This window comes from Mauremys reevesii, linkage group 5 (genome assembly GCF_016161935.1).
Source record: "Mauremys reevesii isolate NIE-2019 linkage group 5, ASM1616193v1, whole genome shotgun sequence".
Classification (NCBI taxonomy): Eukaryota; Metazoa; Chordata; order Testudines; family Geoemydidae; genus Mauremys; species Mauremys reevesii.
In genome coordinates this window covers 42,315,371-42,324,757 of record NC_052627.1, presented here as the reverse complement: position 1 = coordinate 42,324,757, position 9,387 = coordinate 42,315,371, and the positions used below count along the sequence as shown (strand labels likewise).

Genomic DNA, 9,387 nt, shown 5'->3' with positions numbered 1-9,387 from the left:
AAGATCAGCATTAGCATATACCTCCCCTGCTTCAATAATTTCTTTAAAAGAAAACATTTGACTACAAAGGCTATGACCTACATTTCTTCAATTCCCCACTTACCTGTGCATTTGGGGGAGGTTTTGTTGGGAAGGAAGGCAATTAGGGGGCACAGATAATTTCTGTAGCTTTCAGCATTTCAAGAATTGCAAGATTATAATTCGGATAGGTAGTATTTTCATCTTGCAAATGTTAGTGATTAGAGAGGTTAATCAAATAAGAATATTAATGTTTTGCATGCATATGGCTCCATCCATCTGCACATATCGAAGCACTTTTACAAACACTGATTGGTTACATTTCACAATAAGGTGCACATTATTATCCCCACTCTACAGAGAAGGAAATTGAAACAGAGAGATGAAGTAATTTGCCTGAGGTGACAGAGAAATCCTGAGAGTGTCAGGGATAGAACCCAGGTCTTTTGACTCAAGCCTGATTGTCTACTATCCCGCACTTTATACAATGATTTACACCTGTACCATGTACCTTCTGATTTAGCAGTATCTCATAACCATTCTGCACAGATGTAAATGGCTATGGTGGAAGACAAATGCATAAGGTGGAATGCAATGAGAATCAGGCCCTCCGTGTTGTGCTTTAGTCTCATGATCATCCCCTCATGGATGTGGCTTGGAAGTAATCCCAGCCAATACTCAGGCACTTCACTGCTACCCTTCTATTATCACTCCTAAAAGTATCTTTCTGAAATAGTGGAATATCAGGAATCATTATGTGACTACAGCAGGGTGACATTTTGCATGACAAACATTTCTTTAAAGTGAAAATCCTTGAGGAAAATTTTTCCCCCCTCCTAAATTTTCTGATTACTCAAAGACCCAAATTTTTCAGTTTTCCCACTGGAAAAATGGGGGGGGGGGGAAAGCAGTGAAATTTTTAGAAGAAATGTCTAATTTATTTCAATATTCCTCACAGAAAATACATTTTCTAACTAGTTCAATGTATAACCAATGCCATAAATTAATTACTTTGTTTTTAGGAGCCCTTGTTAACATTACATGTATGACATAGTTTATCCAAAATGCCGAAGTTCACATCCTTGCAGGCCCTTTATGTGTCTCTATATTATTCCTTTTTAAAATCTTTGTATTGGTTATTAAAATTATGTATGTATTGACCTGTATGATCCTTTTATTCACATTCACTGTTCTAAATGGCTGCAAGCCATCCATTCTAGCTAATATCCTCTCTGTTTCTATCTCTTTATATTTCCAGGCAAATACAATGGTCAGAATAATCAGGTTATTTAGTTTGTCTCAGTCACAAATTGTAAGCAGTGGAAGCCAAAGCATTTTGTAACTAGGCACCCCAACTATAGAATGCACTGCTTTTCAGCTAGCCATTAAAGAACAGAATAAAGAAATGTTTATTATAGCTTTTTTCAATTTGACAATTCTATCGGGTTTAACTGTATTGCATCATAAGATCCTGCAAAGGATGCTATATGAATATGGCTGTGGAAATGTTGCAATGTCATTAGCAGAAGCACCCCATTACTTCCAGTAGTACTGACATCCCAGATGTTGGCAGTGCCCATTGGTTTGTAGATAGGTCAAATATCCAATTGTACTAAATGTATAGGCTGTGTAGCACATCTGGTATGCAGGGATTAACCTGTCCTGCTCCATATGGCCATAAATTGCAGGGGACATGCAGCAGCAATCAGGCAATACATTCTAATTAGTTAACGGCGGTGGGGGAGGAAGAGACATGCTGATAAGCTTAGTAGGGAGAAAGCATATGGTTCCCTGGTAAGAGGAAGAAAAATAAGCAGAAGTGGGGTATGGACAGAAAAGCTGTGGGCTCAGGGAGAACAGGCATGCATGATCTCTCCTAGATGCATGTATTCCAAGGCCAGAAGGGAACATCTCTATTCAGACCTACATATAAAACAGGCCATAGAACATCTCCAATTGTTCTATAATTCCTAGAGTATATCTTCTAGAAAAACATCCAGTCTGTATTTAAAAATTGTCAGTGATTGAGAATCCACCACAACACTTAATTTTTTTCCTATGGTTAGTTGGTCTCACCATAAAAAATGTATGCCTTCTTTCCAGTCTGAATTGGTCTAACTTCAACTTCCAGCCATTGGATCATGTTACACCTTTCGTTGCTAGACTAAAGAGCCCATTGTTAAGTATTTGTTCACTGTGTAGATATTTTAAAACACTAATCAAGTCACATCGTAGCCTTCTCTTTGTTAAGCTAAATAGATTGAGCTCTTTGAGTCTATCCCTATAAGGCAGTGGTCCCCAAACTGTGGGGTGTGCCCCACTAACATTGGCAGGATGCATGGTAGAGCCCAGGCCAGCCCCCACAGAAGTTGGGGGGAGTGCCCCCAGCCCTGATCCACCCCTACCCCAGCTCCATTCCCAACCATAGCTCTGCTCTGCTGCCAGCCCAGCTCCTGCCTCAGCTACAGCTTCATACCATCCCTGCTCCGCCCCCAGCCCAACTCTACCATCATTCCCTCTCTGCCCCCAGGCCAGCTCTGCCTCTAGCCCCAGTTCCTCCCCCATCCCCAGGTCTGCCCCCAGCTCCATCTTCAACCCAAGCTTATCTGCTGAGCCAACTGTGCAGTGTGTGTGGGGGGGAGAATAGGAAAAGTTTGGGCATGACTGCTATAAGGCTTTTTTTTTTAATCTTTTAATCATTCTCGTGGCTCTTCTCTGAACCCTTTCCAATTTATCAACATCCTTCTTGAATTTTGGGTACCAAAACTGGACAAGGTAGTCCAGCAGTGGTCACATCAGTGCCAAATATAGAGGTAAAAATAACCTCTCTACTTCTACTTAAGATTCCCCTGGTGTTTATGCCTCCAAGGATTGCATTAGCTGTTTGGGCCACACCATCACACTTGGAACTCATGTTCAGCTGATTATCCATCCTCACCTCCAATCTTTTTCAGAGTCACTGCTTCCCAGGAGAGAGTCCCCCATCCTGTAAGTATGCTCTATTTTTTTCATTCTTAGATGATACATTTACATTTAGAGGTGTTAAAATGCATATTGTTTCCTTACACCCAATTTACCAAGCAATCCAGATTGCTCAGAATTGGTAACCTGTCCTCTTCATTATTTACCATTCCCCTCCTCAATGGTGGGATTGTGGCTTTTGGGGCATCTAATAAGGTGTGCTTAAAATTATTCCCAATTATCATTCATATCTTTCTGATTACATTCTTCCTCCCAGCCGATTTGGCTCATAATTGTTTTCAGCTTTGTGGCCCTATTAAAGCACCACATGTATACATTACTCATCTGGAGTTTACTCTGCTTGCACATTATAAATATGATCAAGTCGTGATCATTTCTACATGATCTACCAATAATTTTTAGGTCTGTGATCAGTTCCTCTTTATCTGTTAAGACGAAGCCTAACAAAGAATTCCCCCATGTTGGCTGCAATTCTTTTTGAGTTAGAAAATTGTCATCTATAACGTTTAGAAATTCCAAGAATGTTTTAATACTTGCAGTATTAAACTAATTCTCAGTATCAGAGATGCAGAAAGAACTTTTCCTTACGTGTGTTGGGTTACAACTACAGACAGAAAGCCTTTTTCCTTTATTGTATGTACCAGTTTGAGCCAAGGATTATTGAAAGGGGACTTTAAAAAGCCTCCAAACACCCATGTGCATAGAGCTGCTTGCTCTTGATTTGTTCTATCCAACTCTCGTCTTACTCATCACTAGAGAGAAACATCAGAATGATAATCATATTTTGCAGCTCAGGACAATGAATCATACTAGTTTCTCTCTTCGGTGTTTGCATTTTCCTACAGGCTTGCCCTGCTCACAAGCTGTTGAGGCTATGAAGAGGCAACCAGCATTCAAACGAAAAAATATTGAAAAGGTCAGAGTTCTACAGCACAATGCTACCATTCACAGAACATATTAGCTACTGAAATTCCATTGCTTCATTCTTATGACAAAGGCTGCAGAGCACAACAGGAAGCAAACCAACATAATTGCATGCTTTCAAGAGCTGAGAGACTGTGATTTGCATTATAAATCACAAGGCAAAAAGTGCTACTCAGTAGTCAAACGCTTTCTAAAACATGTCTTGTTGAGCTTCCACCACTCTGCTCCTAACTCAGATCCGATTAGGCCACTCCTCCCTGCTGTTCTTTATGAGCCCAGTGGGTTCTCACTGTCTCCACTGCTGAATGATCTGCTTCTCTGTTTTCCCTCTATAGAGCAGGCTGAAGTGCCTCCTCACACCAACCAGCATAGCCTGTTCATCAGCATCTGATTTTACCAGTCAAATAGCCCTTGAATAGGAACTTGTGTTTTGCATGCATAAAATTAAGCCAACCTCTGTACTTAAAATTAAAGCTTTCAGAATAGGAAATGCTACAAATGTTTCCTCTTTTCCATACTGACTTCAGACTGTAAATCTCCATATCATCACAAGCTCTTATCCTCAGTGCATAAATACCATTTGAATTATAGTCTCTCTTCAACTACTATTCAGTTTCCATGCATCACAACCCTTAATCCTCACAGTGAGAACTAGAAGTCATGAACAGCTCTCTTTTTGTCTGTCCATTCTGTACTTTTTACCTTCCTTTTAAATTCTCTCTCCCCTCCATCCCTCTCTACCTACAGTTAAGACCATGATGGATTGACAAGGTCCCCTCTTCCTCCAATAAGGACAACTGTTAAGCAAAGAAGCTCCTTCCTCCTAGTTAGGCTTGTGATCAAGACCAAGAAGCTTTCTCTCCCAAGAGAGGGCAGAAGTTGGTATAAAAAGTCCTGCCCCTCAAACCAGAGCTGCATGGTGGCTCAAGAAGCTCCTTCCTTACCACCATTTTCTGAGTTGGATGCACATACCTGACACCTCTCTGCTGAGTATTTTGTAACAGGGAAGAGATGTCACATGAATTCCAGGCTGAGAAAAAATGATAGGCAAGTAGTGGTGGAACTCCTTGCTTACCCACCTATGTAGTGGAACGCCGCCACCTGCAGCACTACAGCTGCTCCAGTTCATGTGTTCCAGTCCCTGTTTGGTGTCATCCAGGAAGCTCTGGGATTTGTATAAATCCGTACAAATTACTTATTACTTCTGGCTGTGTTCCAAGTTACTTGGAGCTCCTAATAACCACACAATTCCTGGGTAGCCTCAGACAGTGGTCACCACACTCCAGGGGCCAAATTCTCTGGTGGGTGTAAACTGATGCACCTCCGCCGGTGTTGTATCAGTTTATACCAACATACAATTTAACCTCTAAATTCCTATGCATTCACTTGGTTCAGTGTAAAACCTAGAAGGATTCTGTGAGGGAAGTGTTCTCTTCAGTTGTTCCAATTCTAGGAACAAAGATTCCTCCTATCCTCACCCCCACCCCATCTCATTACACTTCCCCCTCCTAAAAATAAAATCAGGAACAATTTGTATCTATGGGTAAAATAGTGTTACGGTATTAAATGATATATGTTATATTGGATCCTGTAAATCTATTACTTGGTTCCAATATTAACATAGCGTCTCACACTGTAAACTCCTACCTTGGCAACAGTGTTATCCATGAAGCCCATAAATGTGTCTCTTTCACTAGAGGTGGTGAAATGGATGCTCACCAGTCTATTCAGAACAATGATCACAGAACCCAACTGAACCGTGTGTTACCAGACTCGAGGATTCAAGTATCTTAAAAAAGGTTTTTTCCCCCTTTATTTAAATTAGAGAGAGAAGGGAAATAAAACAAAGTTAAAAGTCCTTGCTGACTGTAGAAGAATTATATTATTATTATACTGCTTGATGGATTCTCCTACTTCTTGCACATCTCATCATTCCAAGAGCAAGTCTGTGATCCATTTTCAGTTGTATGAAGCAATACATGAATCATATGACAGGATACAAGTTTCTAAATAACCTATTTCAAGGGAGGCTGTGTTGTCCAGGGAACTAAAGGTGAGGTGAACGCCATCATCCATCACTCTAGTGTCATAAAAAAGCTATAATCCACCGTTTTCAACAAAAGATTACTTTCAATAGTTTCAGGGGTGCTTGTAATGATCTTTCATGTAGCACCTTCCATTCTAAACAGTTCCAAAGTGATTCTCATACAAGGCCCTAATCCTATAACTGGCTCCCTACATGTGGAGTCCACTGAAGTCAGCAGGATTCTCAGCTCCTGACTACCCACATAGGGTCCACTGTAGGTTCAGGGCCAAATCAATATATGCAGCCATCTGTAGGGTGAAATGTTTAACAGTGCACAGCAACACTACATAAGACTACATAAGTACATAAGTAAAGAATACAATTTTTCTAACTGAAACTTAAGGGGGCATTTAGGAAAGCAGAATCTAACTATCAAAGTGGAATTTCACTAAAATACAGGAATTAAACCTTTCTCCCCACCTGCTTGATGCTTGAACAGGGCGTAACCAGGGGAGGGCTGGCGGGACAATCATCCAGGGCGCAAAGCCGCAGGGGCACTAAAATGCCTTGTTAAAGCATTGTTCTTGTGTGCATGCACATATTTGCATATCATTCTGTCACCATCTCCCATATCTGCATTTTCCACTGCCTTGATTTCACCTGTGCTGATATGTTCATCCATGCCTTCATTTCCTACTGTCTTTATTATTTCAACTCCCTCCTACACGGCATTCCAAATCCCAGATCTCTATACTCTTGCATGTGCATGGACACAAAACCGCAACCATACAACCACCTCATCCTTCAGCAATTCCCCTGGCTCGCTTATTCGCTTCACGATTCAGGTCAAAATTGCCTTCTTTGTTTCAAAAACAACTGCATATATTTGCATCAAATCTATTTCATGGACTTTGTCTCTTTCTCACTTGCTCTATTCTTTTGGCATCAGCCCAATTGACACAGTCTCTCAACTGTGGTGACAAAAGTTGTCTTCTCTACAATTCCTACCAGCTATGTTACTCTTTCCTGTATCTCAGTGATTCTCCATTTATTTTCTATTCTCATCTCTAAACATCTTTTTTCTTCCTTGCTTCCACTTAGGAGATGTATGATATCTTATTTTTACCCCGCTGTTTTCTGGAATTCATACCATGAAAAGTTTTTTAAGATGCAAATACAGTTCACATGAAAGACACTATGCAAAATCAAGTTGTATTTTTTTAGTACTAGAGTGTTAGTCAGTAGATAGGATTAATATTATTTGCAGCTGTTCTGTCTGCAAGCTGTGGTGGGAGAGGCTGGGGGTAGAAGGATAATGCTGCTTCCTTCAAAAGCCAGATTTCATTTATGGCAGCAGTGGGACTGCTGAAGAACATGAGGCCCAGAGGAGACATAAGTAATTATATTTCATTTATCTTCCTCTCTATGTCCTATTGATTGATCAACACCAATGAGATGTCACTTATAATCAAAGCTGCTGAGAGCTCATTCTGGAGTGGGGTTGATATTAAAGTTAGGCTACAAAAAATTATCCAAACCTTTTCTCTCTTTTGCCTGACCAAAAAAAAGCAGATTCAGATTGACAATTTGTAAATTCATATTGATTTCTCTAAATAGTTTTAGGCAAAAAAAAGTTTCATTTCAATATTTTCTAAATGAAATATTTTGATTTTTCAGCTCAACACAATTGTTCTTTTTGAAATTTACTTCACATTTATAAAAATGAATACTTTTTTAAAAAACAAAAACAGTGTCTCATTTGATCCAAAACTTTTTTTTTAAACTTTTCAGTTCACTAAAATAAAGATAAATAAAAATAAAAATAAAAATTGTTTTGGGTTAATCTGAACCTTTTTTATTTTATTTTAAATTTTACTTTTTTGGTACCACGAGAGAACAGAAAAAAAATTAGTCAGTTGCACAGCTCTAGAAAAAATGGGGTCTACTGGAATTGGCAATCCTGTTCCTATCCAAGTGTAAATAAACATATGAAATTTGGGACCTGGTTCTGATTTCATTTTCACCATCATCTCACTGGTGTAATTCCACGAGTGTTAAAAGAGTTGTTCCTGATTTATGCACCAGTGTAACTGAAAGCAGAATCAGACTCATGAGTCTGAGTTCAGAGGGGAGTTAGTTTGAAAATATATGCAAATACATATTTTTAAACTATTTTTCAGACTGTAGGTCATCAAATGTCTCAGTACAAATACAGATTCTGAACGGTTTGTTAATTTACAGCTTTCGATTAGCAATCTTCAGTTCTAGCCTGTTCGGTTTTTAATTATAAAAAAAAATTCAACTTTATCATTTTGTTTCACATTTTTTAGTTAATTTTTAAATAAAAGATAAACAGGATGATGAGAGGATATGGGACATACAAAATAAGGGAATACAGCAGAGCAGCGGCAGTCTTGAGGAGGGGCTACATGTAAGTACCTCTTAAAGTTGAAGGGAAATGTTTGCTTTCTTTGTTTCCTAGAGCAAGTATGTCATAGTAGTTGCCAGTCTTTGATGCCATCAGTACTATATAAAATGTATTTATTTTGCTAGAGTGAACATACCACTGCCCTCTACTGGATGGAATACTGGAACTCCTTACGTGTACATATTACATATCTAGCTGCGGAAGGGGAACATGGGAAGCCTCTCTGAGGTCCGGGTGGGAGTCATAGTGGAGGAAAGCAGATCTCTGGGCAGGACAGTAGATATGGGTCAAACTTACAATGGTGATTGCCAAAACCATCTCTGCTTTCCTCCTATATGATGAAATCATTCTCTTGGTAACTACAAACACTCTTTCCTCCTCTAGATGCTAAATTCCTCTTGCAATTATTTCTAAGGAGGTCTATCTAATCTAATCACATCACTCATCAGTGTGGTATCCAAGTGACTTACAATAACACAAAGCCAACAACAAAAGAAGTTTAACCCAGATGGTATTTGATTCTCTAGCCCACTTTTACAGTGCATGCGCATTTTGGATTGCTTTGAGTTTTCCCTGGCACACACACTTTCTTCCACAATCATCTATTTGTACATTCTTTGAGGCAGACAGTGACTTTTTGTTTTGTTTTTTAAAAATGCCTGCCACATTTGGTGCACCACAGCAATCTAAATAATTAAAATCTTCCTTGTAGTTCTCCTCCTGGGAAGCACGCATCAGCTGCTAACCTTTCCTCGATATGGCTTGTGGTGCCTATTGCTCCACACATCTTTGCACAGGACCCTTCAAAGCCTATTGCTTTTCCTGTTTCTTATTCCTCATCTGAAGTCATAATCTTTGGTTTAGAACATCACTATTGATTGCTGGGGAAATGACTAACAGAAGATTATGACTTCAGGTGAGGAAGCAGAGATCCTATTTTCAGCCAGATGTTCTTTATTTAAGTATGAGTGTGAAGAGAAATCCAACTAATATACATCCAGTGATTTCT

The 9,387-nt window shown here is 39.4% G+C and overlaps 1 long non-coding RNA gene across 1 annotated transcript; it reads left to right on the top strand.

The window, feature by feature from the left end:
* The first annotated feature begins 2,993 nt into the window (after positions 1-2,993).
* LOC120406547 lies at positions 2,994-8,417 on the top strand. Its single transcript, XR_005599342.1, has 3 exons — positions 2,994-3,006; positions 3,846-3,916; positions 8,281-8,417. It is a non-coding gene; the product is annotated as an uncharacterized LOC120406547 (long non-coding RNA).
* The last annotated feature ends 970 nt before the right edge of the window (positions 8,418-9,387 follow it).